Source organism: Amaranthus tricolor, chromosome 10, assembly GCF_026212465.1.
Source record: "Amaranthus tricolor cultivar Red isolate AtriRed21 chromosome 10, ASM2621246v1, whole genome shotgun sequence".
Lineage (NCBI taxonomy): Eukaryota > Viridiplantae > Streptophyta > Magnoliopsida > Caryophyllales > Amaranthaceae > Amaranthus > Amaranthus tricolor.
In genome coordinates this window covers 24,417,391-24,429,995 of record NC_080056.1, presented here as the reverse complement: position 1 = coordinate 24,429,995, position 12,605 = coordinate 24,417,391, and the positions used below count along the sequence as shown (strand labels likewise).

General features: G+C 33.2%; 1 long non-coding RNA gene across 1 annotated transcript; it reads left to right on the top strand.

The window, feature by feature from the left end:
• The first annotated feature begins 4,134 nt into the window (after nucleotides 1-4,134).
• LOC130825352 (uncharacterized) lies at nucleotides 4,135-6,648 on the top strand. Its single transcript, XR_009046878.1, has 2 exons — nucleotides 4,135-4,452; nucleotides 5,829-6,648. It is a non-coding gene; the product is annotated as an uncharacterized LOC130825352 (long non-coding RNA).
• Nucleotides 6,649-12,605: the final 5,957 nt, after the last annotated feature.

The window sequence follows — 12,605 nt, the reverse complement described above, 5'->3', positions numbered from 1 at the left end:
CGACCCGAGCCACTACCTCGCTCGACCCGAGCGAGCTTCCAGAGAAGCTACTGACTTGATCTGCACATCACGCTCGACCATTTGCTCGACCGAGCCACAACCGCTCGACCGGTCGAGCCACCCTTGCTCGACCGAGCGGTGTGGTCGAGCCACACACGGTCAGTCCCTTCATTTGTTGCTTTGATTAAACAACTCTCATCTATCGTTCCAAACCTTAAACCACCCTTATTCGACACATCTTTATCGACCCTCTCTAAAGTACAAGACAAAGCATGTTCGATTAAATGTTTAAAGTTAACGTCATTGTTAAGATTATTGGCACTTGCTCTAACAACCTCATTGAAATCCCCTAATAGGAGTTCCGTTGGGAGCACCGAAGTTCCGAGAGTATAGTTTTTTCATTCTGTGACGACGCACCGAGCTTCTTTGCTATGTCCGAAGTTGCTTGAGCTTCTACACTACTATCTAACGTGCTAATAAGCTGGACTAAAGGTGGTATGAATTTTCTCGCCATCCCTGCTTCTTTTCTGTGAAAATCGTATTATCATAGACACTAAGCTCCTTTGCCGCCGATTGTTCCAATGCAGACTCAACCATGGGATCATACCATTCCCTTGCTAGTACATGATCTTCACTACCAAATATATCACGCATCATCTCCTCCTCCCCCCACACAATCGGCAAAGCCTCACAATGCTGAACAACTGCGTCACACAAATGTAGGGACTAAAATTGACCCGCCATACCCCCTTATGGACACTGATCAAGCTACTGTCTTCACTCTGATCATCCATCCATATTCGCAGGGGCAGATTTTGGCCACTACCAAACCTTTCAAAAACTATTTATCCTAAAGGCTGCGGATTTTGATGAAAAGATGACAATTTTTTGACCCATACATCATAACCAAAATTCTTTGATTTTAGCATCACCTTACAGTCAATATGGTTTTAAGCCTTTGTTCTAACAAACACTCTAGCATAGGACGTACTACACATTTCCTTTGTAGATTCGCCTAGCCATCACACCAAACCCCATATAGACCCAATCTTCTTTATATTCTTAATGCTCCAAAAATATGGAGGAATGCCAAAACGCTGAAGCCACACAAGTCTATCATCCACTTGCTCCCCCGCCAACCATCTTTGAAGATCATCAAACACATCCCATAAAGGGCAAGTAAGATCCGAATACTAGGCCACTTCCTCTTTGTAGTTTAGCACCATGAGGATCTTCAAAAGAGTGAGGTCTCTATCAGTGTGAATGATAGACCAAGATTTGCCGCAGTTACCATAACAATATCATGATCTTGGACCTCTTCAAGCTCTCCCATGATTTCTCTACTCAACCATTCTTGTATGATCTGATTTTCCTCCTCTTGAATGTGCTGTTTAATTTCCATCGTCGTCCCTCTAGCTTTTCTACCTTACCTTGAAGTTCAGTTTCACCATACCCATCCTTTGAAACTTCACACATTACCCTATTTGTCTTACGGGTTGCTTATTCCTTGTCACGACGTCGCTGTAGCTTCTTCCATCTCTCAAGGCGGGCTTCTAGGCGTGTTTCGCGGTATATTTTGGAACCTATACCTTGTGATCAATAGTACGAAGAACCCTGCTGACATCCTTTTTGTACTTTTCCATGGACACTAGGATACTATACCCTTTGACCATAAAGCCATTCAATTTACTGACTGTCGTTTCTACATCAATCTGCCTCTCAAATTTGATGAAACTAAACCCGCAATCCTTGTTCTTTCTACGCTTTTGTGAGACAAAAACATCAAAGATTTTTCCGATGTTCTTGAAAATGTCACGCAACCATGTATTGGACATGGAAGCAAGCCTAGTTTCATGGGTAGGCAAGGTCTGCTGCCTAGGGCCCAAAATATAAGGGGCCCAAAGTATGTAAATAGTTTGATTTGAAAAAAAAAAGGAAGAACATAAGTAAACCTAAATACTAAATACCCAATTTAAGAGTGAATGACTTTGCCAGTTGTCGGCCTGCTGCATGCTATGTGACTTCTCACCTTCTCTTCTTGCTTCTCATCTTCTCCTTTCAATCTTTCATGACTATTCCTCTAACCTCTTGAATTTTCTTCTCAATCTTATTTATTATCATCAATTTTTCCCTTTTTTCAATCAAACTTTTATGTAAATATTATCCTAAAAATTATCACCAATTTACAGCTCACAATTTTTGTCTCCATTAACTTTGGATTTGAATTCCTATTTCTATTATATTGTTTTCATTGTTCTTTGTCTTATAATCTTTATGTATTAATTAGATTTTACTATGTAAATACAATCTATCGTTTCGATTTAAGTTGTTTTGATTGTTTACACTCAAGCTTCTATGTACATTTTTCTTTGTACCACAATTTATCTCTGGTATTAATTGGATTTTATGCGTACTAATTTTTTTGTTTTGCTTAATTTATTTGGCTGAATTGGGGGATTGCGTATTTTGTTTTAGCACTTGTTTTGAAGACACTTTGTAATATTTTTTAAATAATTAGAATTTTATGTGAATTTTCAATATTAGAGGAGGGCCTTTTTTTATATTTTGTCTAGAACCCATGACATGTCAGAAACGGCACTGCATAGAAGGTGGGAGATTATCAATAAAAAGAGGGAAATGTTGTCTTATGGGTACGAATCTTGAAACGGGTGACCTCTGGTTTCAATGTGAATCTTGTTTCTAGTTCTTCCAATGCCCGTGCATGTTCTTACTATTGCTAATAGTCCAATTTGGTTTTCTCCTTCTCCATTTATGTATCGAGCTAGAGAAACCCGAATTTACCCTATTAACATAGCATCCCTGATCGCATTGATTTCAAGATTATGAAAGTCATTTAAGGGTATTTGGATGTATGTTATACTCATACACCTTATCAAAAGCATCAAAAACTTGATAATAAATTTGAAAAGGAATTTTACTCGGTTATAGCTCACCATCAAAGATATAGAATATATAATCCATTCACTAACACAATTCAAGTTAGTAGGGACATAGTGTTTGACAAAAATGTGTCATGGAATTAGAAGCAAGATAATATTGACGAAAGATATATGACTACACCTGTAGTACAATAAGGTCATACTACCAGTAAATCTGAGTATGGTAGTTCAATAGAATCGCCTTCTAGAAGGACTGGCAGAACGATATATATGACAATAAAAAATTTCATATCTTGAACATGAACGATGTGAATAGTGTTGTCATGCTACTTAAGAACCAGCTAATTATGAACAAGCTTTTAAATGTGAAGTATGGACAGCTACTATGAAAGAAGAAATTTGCATTATCAAGAAAAAACAAACATGGGAATTGCACAACAAGCCACCTAAGAGAGATGTCATTGGTATAAAATGGATATTCAAGGCAAAAGTGAATCCTGATTGCTCAATTCAAAAGCACAAGGCTTTCCTTGTTATTTTCCATAGTATTAAGATATGATACAATAAGGGTAATTCTTGCTTAGGTGCATAACAATAATTGAAAAATTTTCAACTTGATGTCTACTTTTATTAATGGATTTCTTTAAAAATAGATATATATTGAACAACCTCCTGATTTTATTGTGAAATTAAAAGAAAATAAAGTACTTAATTTAAAGAAACACTATATGGGATCAAGCAAGCTCCACAAGCTTGGTATAGTAGAATTGATGATTTCTTTATTCAACAAGAATTCAAGAGAAGTCCAAATAAAGCAACCTTATACATAAAATCTGATGGGTTTGATGTCATCATTGTATCACTTTATGTGGATTATTACTGGAGAATCATCTTTGCTAGAAGAATTTAAACGAAATATGATGAATCAATTTAAATTGATTGATATGGGCCTAATGATTATTTTATTGGAATAGAAATTGAATAAATAAACAAAGGGACTTTATATGTTAAAAAAAATATGCAGAGAAAATCTCAACAAAATTTAAAATGGTCAATTGCAAGCCAATATTCACTCCTTTAGCTCAACATGAGAAATATTGCAAAGATGTTGATTCTAAAAAGGCTGATATGAATCAATACAGAAGTATAATAGGAAGCCAATTATACCTAACGGCAACAAGGCCATTATTATTCATTCACTACAACAAATACAGTGATTTTAGACATTTTTTTTTTAGACACAGTGAAAAGTGTTTAAAAAAACACGGAGCTGTTATACGCTTTGTTTTAGACGCATATAACAGTCAATTAAATATACATTGTTAAGCGTCGAAAATCCTCCTTCTAATTATTTAAGAAGAAAAAAGCAGGATAATCCCAAAAATAAGAAAGAACCGCTTAGCAGCAGTTACATTTTGATTACTGCTCAAGAACAATTACTCTTCTATTTCTTCATTACTTTTCATTCGCCTCCTGCCTCTTGTCCATCCTAATTCCGCGGCCAACTCTTTATACCCCATAACTTGTCATCCTCTACAACTCGCAAAATCGGGTATGGTTTCTTTAGGTTAATTGAATGGTTGTATATGGTTAATCGAATGGCTTAAACAACTCAAGTTTTGTCCAATTGGTTTCTTATTTCTATCTTTCATGAACCGATTACATTAGATTAATCGACTAGCCATTGATGTTTCTTATTTTAGTTTATGTCAAATTTGGTTTCTTATTTGATGCTTCCGTCACATTTGGTTTATTAATTGTTGTTTATGTCAAATTGGTTTCTTTAGGTCAAATTAGTTTCTTATTTTCTTCATTACTCTTAATTCTTAATTGAATGGTTACATTAGGTTAGTTGACTAGCCATTGATGTTTAAATATTTCACGGTATTTGATTTATTGGGCGAAGTGCTAAAATTTTCTTGCTTTTGCGATAAATTAGTAGAAACTGGACTGTAGTTGCATAACTGTAGCTATGTCATATATGAGTTTCTGAATACGAGTAAGATAGCCTGCAACTACTCAATTTGAGTATTGCTAGTCATGAACTTATATGAGCAATGTTTTTGAAGCTCAACTGCATTGATACGTACCATTTTGGTATATTTAAGTTAATGATTAAATAATAAAGCATGCTAGAGTCATGTGTGCTATCAGCCATTATTGTCTCCTTTTCTTCTTTTCTTTTGTTAGTTTCCTCTTACTGTCCATTAAAGGCATCAGGCAATAAGTGGCTGAATCATGTGTCATATTTGTTATACATTAGTCTTTGTTGTTTTTAAGTAAGAAGTGTTGGAAGATCCTTCTATGTTTTTGCAATGCTAAATCGTTGTGAAAAGGTTTATCATTGCTAGAAAAGCAATTCAAAACATAAACATCATCACTGATAACCCTATAAAAAAAGAAGAAAAGGAACTAGTTACTACTTACTAGCTTATGAGTGTTACATATTGTGCTTTCATGGAATCAACAATATCATGGAATCATTAATATTGGCTGTAAGTTTTTTCTCATGATTGCTTTTATAAAAGAACTGTGAAATTCCTTTTTCGTTACACTTCTTTGATTGTCATTTGTGCATGTATTTTTCGTGAACTTGATGAACTTCTCTTATTGCAGACTATGGATTCATAGTTCATTTTCTTCCTTTCCTCTTTTTTTAAATACAATTCTCAATTGCACAAATGACAATAAGGAAAAGAGCTCGTGGAATGCGAGATTAAATGCGTAGGACAGGCTCACAAAGTTATGCTCGTCGGAAATGTAACTTTATAAGTACGCTTTATTATTAAATTTATTGTTGTAAAACAATTGGAAGTAACAAATAATGACGGTGATATATCAACGAAAACTAGAAAATGTGACTTGTTTCTTTATCCACTCTTGTTTTTATAACTAAAGTAATCACCAATCGACCTTTTTTTTTTGTAGGTTTTAATTTTTAATCTAGCAGATTTGAAATGCAGAAGCAAACTTGTGAAAATACTCTCTAAAATTGCTATTGAACTTCATATGGTGAGAAAACCTCAATACAAACTATATTGTTGTAACTTTTTAATTTGTTTAAAAAATGGTTTATGGTTATTATTTTGTAATGGTTATCAATATTTTGATATTTGAACATATTGTCAAAGTTAATTTGCACTAAATTAATATAAGGGAAATTCCACATGGTAGCATCGAATTTTCGTGAAACGCCAGTGGTAACACTTTTGTAAGATTTTTCCACATGGTAACATCCAGTTTATGCCTTATCTTACTGCCGTAACATTTCTGTTAATTTTTTGTCAATTTCCATTTAATTCACCATTTTGAAATTTCTACCCTTAATAAGTGTTATCGTCTTTATAATTTGCCCTGAATCATTTTTATGCTCAAATGTTTAATTTACAATTTTGACGTTTAATTCACTGTTTAATTTACCGTTTAATTCATCAACGTTCTCAATTGTTTTGGGGGAAATTATAAAGACAACAACCAATACTTAATTAGGGTAAAAACGTCAAAATAGTGAATTAAACAGAAATTGACAAGAATTTAACAGAAAGTGCTACGTCACTTAGATAAGGCATAAATTGGATGCTACCATGTTGAAAAATCTTACAAAAATGCTACCACAGGTGTTTCATGAAAGTTCGATGCTACCATGTGGAATTTCTCTAAATATAATGAAAAATTGTACGTGAATTGCTTCTTAGTTTAAGTATATGTTAATCATAATCTTGTGGTTGATGAGTAAATTATTGCTTGATCGCTTGATGTGGCAAAATTGTATATTGACTTCTGTTGAATAAGTACGCAAGCAAATTAGATACAGGGCTTCTAGACACTTTTGGATGTCACAATTCTAAACTATTATGGTGAGATTTTTAGTGTTTTTGATGCTATAATCGTCTAAATTAGTTAATCTATACACGTTTTAAATTGTCTAAAAAACAACTATTTCAGACGCTTTAAGCATCTAAAAATTAATTATTTTAGACGCTTGAAAGTACTTTTGCCACGCTTTTGTTTGTCTCAAATAAGTTGAAAAGACATTAAAAAGCAAGGTGGGAAAATTCTTACAACGAAAGCGTCTAAAAGTAACCAATTTTAGACAACAAAACACGTCCCAAAAAAGCGTCTGAACTGTTGTGACACATGTTGTTAGACGGTTTGTAAAGCGTCTAAAAAATGTTTTTAGACGCAAAAAAACGTCTAAAGGCTCCGCCCAATTTTGTCTAAACCATATGTTTTTTTGTTGTGAATTAGCACTTTGGCTTGTTTTATGCAAAGTTAGAGTCATTGCACCTAAAAGGTATTAAGAGAGTTCTACATTATTCAAAAGCATGTTTTGACTATGGAATATAATACAAACTTATTCAAAACTCTAAATAATTGGTATTCAGAAAGTGATTAGACTGAATCAATAGATGACATGAAAAGTAAATCGGGATATATATTTTCACTTAGTAGTGGAGTATTTTCTTGGCTAAGTCAAAAGCAAGATATCGTTACCCAATCAACTATTGGAGCAAAGTACGTTATAGTATGCGCAACCACAAATCAAGCAGTTAGGCTAAGAGAATTTTAACTTAAATGAGTAAAGTTTAAAAATAACCTACTAGAATATATTGTGATAACAAATCTGCTATGGCTATGGCTATTGCTAAGATCTAAATACTACATAGAAAAATTAAGCATATCAAAATTAAATATCATAATGTGCGTGAAGTTAAAAGTGCAAATACTATCGGCTTGGTCTTTTTAGATAAATAATGTATTTTATTATTGATAAAAAAGGCATATGAAACAGTAGACCCAAAAGTCGGCATGAAAAACCCCATATGGAAAAAGCCATTGTAAAGCAAAATTGGTGTGTAGTCATGTGCCAAAAAAGGTTACATGAACTATTTCCGCACACCAAAAAAGAGGAGCACAATTGCTCATACACCTTATATATTTGTTATTACATAATTCTCCTATTTCTTCTCTTTGATTGTTTCCGCTTCATACAACTTTCTAAGTTCTCCTTGAGTTGATGAGGGCTATAAGGGAAATCTCTTTCAAAACACTTGATCCACTCCTATAGTGTGAACTTGATAGACTCCATGATGGTATCGAGGATTGCCTCTTTGTTTTGAAAATTGACTTGATTCCTCATGAACCAAATGCAATAACAATTACAAAAAACAACAATTGCCAAACATATCTTTTAAAATTTTCTCGTACCGTTTGCTTCCACATTATGAGGTTGGATATTGGATCTTCATGAAGTGGCACTTTGACTTGCCATCATAGAAGACAATGAACCCAGATGCTCCACGTAAAATGACACGTGAAGAATAAGTGTGATGTGGATTCCAAGCTATCTTCACAAAAAGAACACAATGAACTTTCATAAGGCAGTAAAGATATGTCATGTAATTATGAACTTGTTTTCAATTTCTTCATTATTAAAAACCACAGTCAATTGAACCCTTGGAGGAACACCTTCTTGCCAAACCAACTTCACTATATCTCGTTCCATCACTATAGTAGAAAGGTTTGTATTAGCCAAACAAATGAAACTTTTAACTGAATATGAAACTACACCTGAGTCTGCCATTGTATACTATCCATCCCATAGATCGTAGGTTGTTTTCGTGTAAGCACTTGGTCGAAGTCATGTAATTGTTCTTCCCATTGGAAAAAGCTCTTTTCCAAGTCAAGTTCCAAACCCAGTAATCCTCATGCCAGCTACCAAGATTCGCCTCAAAACTCTATTGTTGTAAAGAAAGTTTGTATAGCCTCGAGAATTGTTGTTTAAGACTCCCTGTATGTATCCAATCATCGTGCCAAAATTTGATCCTTGAACCATCTTGTAAAATAACTTTAAAATTGTCATATAGGGCTTGCATCAACCATGGCCATATCTTCAAGTAGCCATGCAAGTCGTGGAAAGGACCACTAGCAATAGATGTAAGCATTTCTGCATTTGGAATTTCACCATGAATGCAATGAATAAATTTTAAAATCCTCTTCCATAATAGTAGTCCTACACCTAAACCCTATAGCTAATTCCATAATAGTAGTCTCACACCCAAACCTCCACCACCATTTAAATAGTAGTCCTAGGTTTTTGACTTCTATGTTTCCAACACCTAAACCCTCTAGCTAATTCCTTAGGAGCTTCAATAATCTTCTAATTGACAGCGCACAATTGCTTATGGTTTGTATTTCTTATCGAAAAGAATCTTCTTTGAAATTGTATGAGCTTTTGTGCCACCATTTTTGGAATTTTGAACATAGATAGGTAATAAGATGGAAGACTATTTAAAGCACTCTTGATCAATTGGAGGCGACCAGCTCTAGATAGTAGCTTTGTTTTCCACATATCTAGCTTGTGCTCAACTTTTGAAAACATCTTTTTAGCATTTGAGGGAAATACTTGGCGTTCAAAGGAAGTTCTTCTAGCAGGAGTGTTAAAAAATAAAGAATCTATTTTATTTATTACTCATAATCAATTATTATTAATCATTTCTATTTTACATATTATGAACGATTCACATTCATTGTTATTAAAACAAATATCCTTAATTGTAATGGGTGTAATTTAATTCTACTATCTACATAAATAATGAAAAAGTTATTCTCAAATATATAATATACTAATAATATAAAATCATTTTTATGTTTTTATTTCTTATTACTATTTGCACAATCTCCTAACATTTGAATTACTGAAATTGCTCAATGATTAAAGATGGAAGAATGAAGGAGCTAAAAGATCAAAGTACTCTCCATTTATAGATTGGATTTTGCGCATGCAATCTTCTTTTAATGACCTTAATTTAGGGTTGTCAGAGATTTTAAAAGTGTGCTTTATAGCTATAATCTTTTCTAGAATTCGTAAACTGAATTAAATCCATGTATGTATACTCCATTGAATTATAAAACCCTAAATATACTCTCATTGGTTGTTATAATTGAGATTAATAAATTAGAGTTTTTGGCTTAGATTTGCCTTTTGAATTAAAATTTTGCTTGCATATTTAGTAAACTACCCACCTAGAATGGTATTATGGATATAAAGATTACATGCATCTATTATTCATCAACTATATATAAAAAGCATATTTAATTATTTTTATTAAACTAATTATCAAGTGACATCTTACGCTGGTAAAATACCTGATGGATAGATGTAGATAAGCTCGAATTTTCTATATGATATCTACTTTTTGTCTATTTTCTAAACATCAATCGTGCCCAAATATAGTATCTTTCTCCCTTTTAAATATTATATTGGTTCCAACCCATATTTCACATGAGGAGAATATAAAAGATTAGAGATATTACATCCCACCTAATATTTTCTTTTTTGTACGTTGCAATATATATATGACTATTTAAACAAAGAAAAACTTTTTTAATTTATAGTATATTATTATTATTATTATTATTATTATTATTATTATTATTATTATTATTAATATTATTATTATTATTTCGAATAATTCCTAATTAGACTTGGAAAATATTTAAAAATATGAAACCCACTGATTTTTTTAAAAAAACTGTTGTGTGAAAACAGATCAAAGATTGAAAACAATAACAGAAAGCAATAAAGATTCAAACAAACAATAAAGAAAATCACACGGAGAAATTAACGTGGTTCACTATCAATGTGATAGCTAAATCCACCGGCACCGAGAATAAACTTTTTACTATAAACTGGGAGATTACAAGATGAACAAGAAACCACAACAATGGCTCTCCAAGCTTTTTCTCTCTTAATTTTCTTCACTTTGTGTTTCATGCATTGCATACCCTAATTCTAATTACAAGAAGGGTTTATAAAAAGAAATTAGGGTTAAAAATACAAAAGAAATTGTCCGAAACTAAGAGTAACCAGCCAAAAACGTGAAAAAAATCGATTCACGCATTAGCCGCATGAAGTCTGCGCCCTGCGTAATACACCGCGTCCCATGCACGCACGATCAGCGTAGATCTTCGCGGCACGCGCCAACAATCTACCCAAGACAGTTACTTTTCCGCACCCCGCGTACTTTGACTCATCTCTTGATTTTATCTTAAAACCCGATCTTAGACTCGGTTCGAGTCACAACATCCCAACAAAAACATTGACAAATGTTTTTAAAAAAAACATCCCATGATTTTGTTTTCAGCTATGAGTGGGGTGGTTGGTTTTTAGTTCAAAGTATAGAGTTTTGCTTTGAGTGTTTAAAAAAACTACCATTAGCATAGCTATAATAAAATGGTCTTAGAATTATTGGTATAGCTAGGGGTGTTCAAAACCGGATACCGGGTACCCGGTTTTCCGGATACTTAAAATTCTGTTCCGGATCCGATCCGGTTTAACCGGGTACCCGGAATTCGGGTACCCGGTTTAAACCGGATCGGATACCGGATACCCGGTTTTGTTAAAAACTTTATTTATTTTTTTGTCCTTATTTCTTTTAACATTTTTTTTTATATAATTCAAATACTAAATGGGGTTTTTGCATAATTGAATTACCCAATTGCAATTATTAGCAGATAATTAATTAATTTGAATTGATTCAAGTCATTATCATCAGATAGTTTCAAGTCAACCTTGAAGATTGATTCAAGCAAAAGATAAACAAGAGGCTTTACTTAAATTAATCACTATAAGTACTATAACAATTAAAGGCTAATCAAGAACAAAATCAAAGAAAATAACAACTTTAATCGATAATTTCATAAATTCCCAACAAAATTAAAACTTTTTTGTTCTAATTAGTGTTAAAATCAATAACAATTAAGTTTGAATTAAATCAAAGCTTTTGATATTCTAATTACATGAATTAATCATTAAAACAAGTGTAATCAAGAACAAAATCAAAGAAAACTTTAATCATCAATTTCATAAATTCATCACAAAATCAAAACTTTTTGCTGTAATTAGTATCATAATCAATTAGCAAAGTAGGTAAAGATCTACAAACAAAATTGTACAATAATCCACTACCCAATATCGCCAAGTACTGTACAACAATGACACACCATTTGATTTTTCATTCTACCATATTTTAATTGAAGATTACCAGCTAAACCTCTGCGAAAATGGCGAAAACCACGAACTAAATAAATCTCTGTGACAAAATCGAAAATGGAAAAAAAACACCAAAAAATAAAATCAGGTTTGTTTCGAATTAAGAAGATCTGGAGAAGAAGAAGAAGAAGAATGGTGATGAACTAAAAGAATGGTGATGAAGTGAAAGAAACTTACCCAATTAAAAACGGTGAAGAAGAAGAATGGCAGTGGTCTAGATTCTTGTCGATGTCTCATCGTGAATGGTGAAGAAGAAGCAAGATGACGGGAGCAAGATTGAAGAAGATGGGAGTCTGCTTGAAGAAGAAGATTCAAGAAGAAGCAAGATGAATAGAAATGCAGATGACGGCTAAAAACAGTAGCAAGAATGAAGGCAGTGATTTCCAAAGGCCCAAGTTAGATTTAGCCAATTTAGGGTTTTCAAACTTTTCAAAATAAATTTATTAAAAAAAAAAAAAAAAAAAAAAAAAAAAAAAAAAAACCCGGATACCGGGTACCCGGTTTCCAAAATTCGCGATCCGTATCCGACCCGAATACCCGGTTTTAAAACCGGGTACCCGACCTGAATTATCCGAATATGGTAAACCGGGTAATGTACCCGGTTTTAAAATCGGATACCGGGTATTTCGGATCGGGTTTTCCAAACCGGA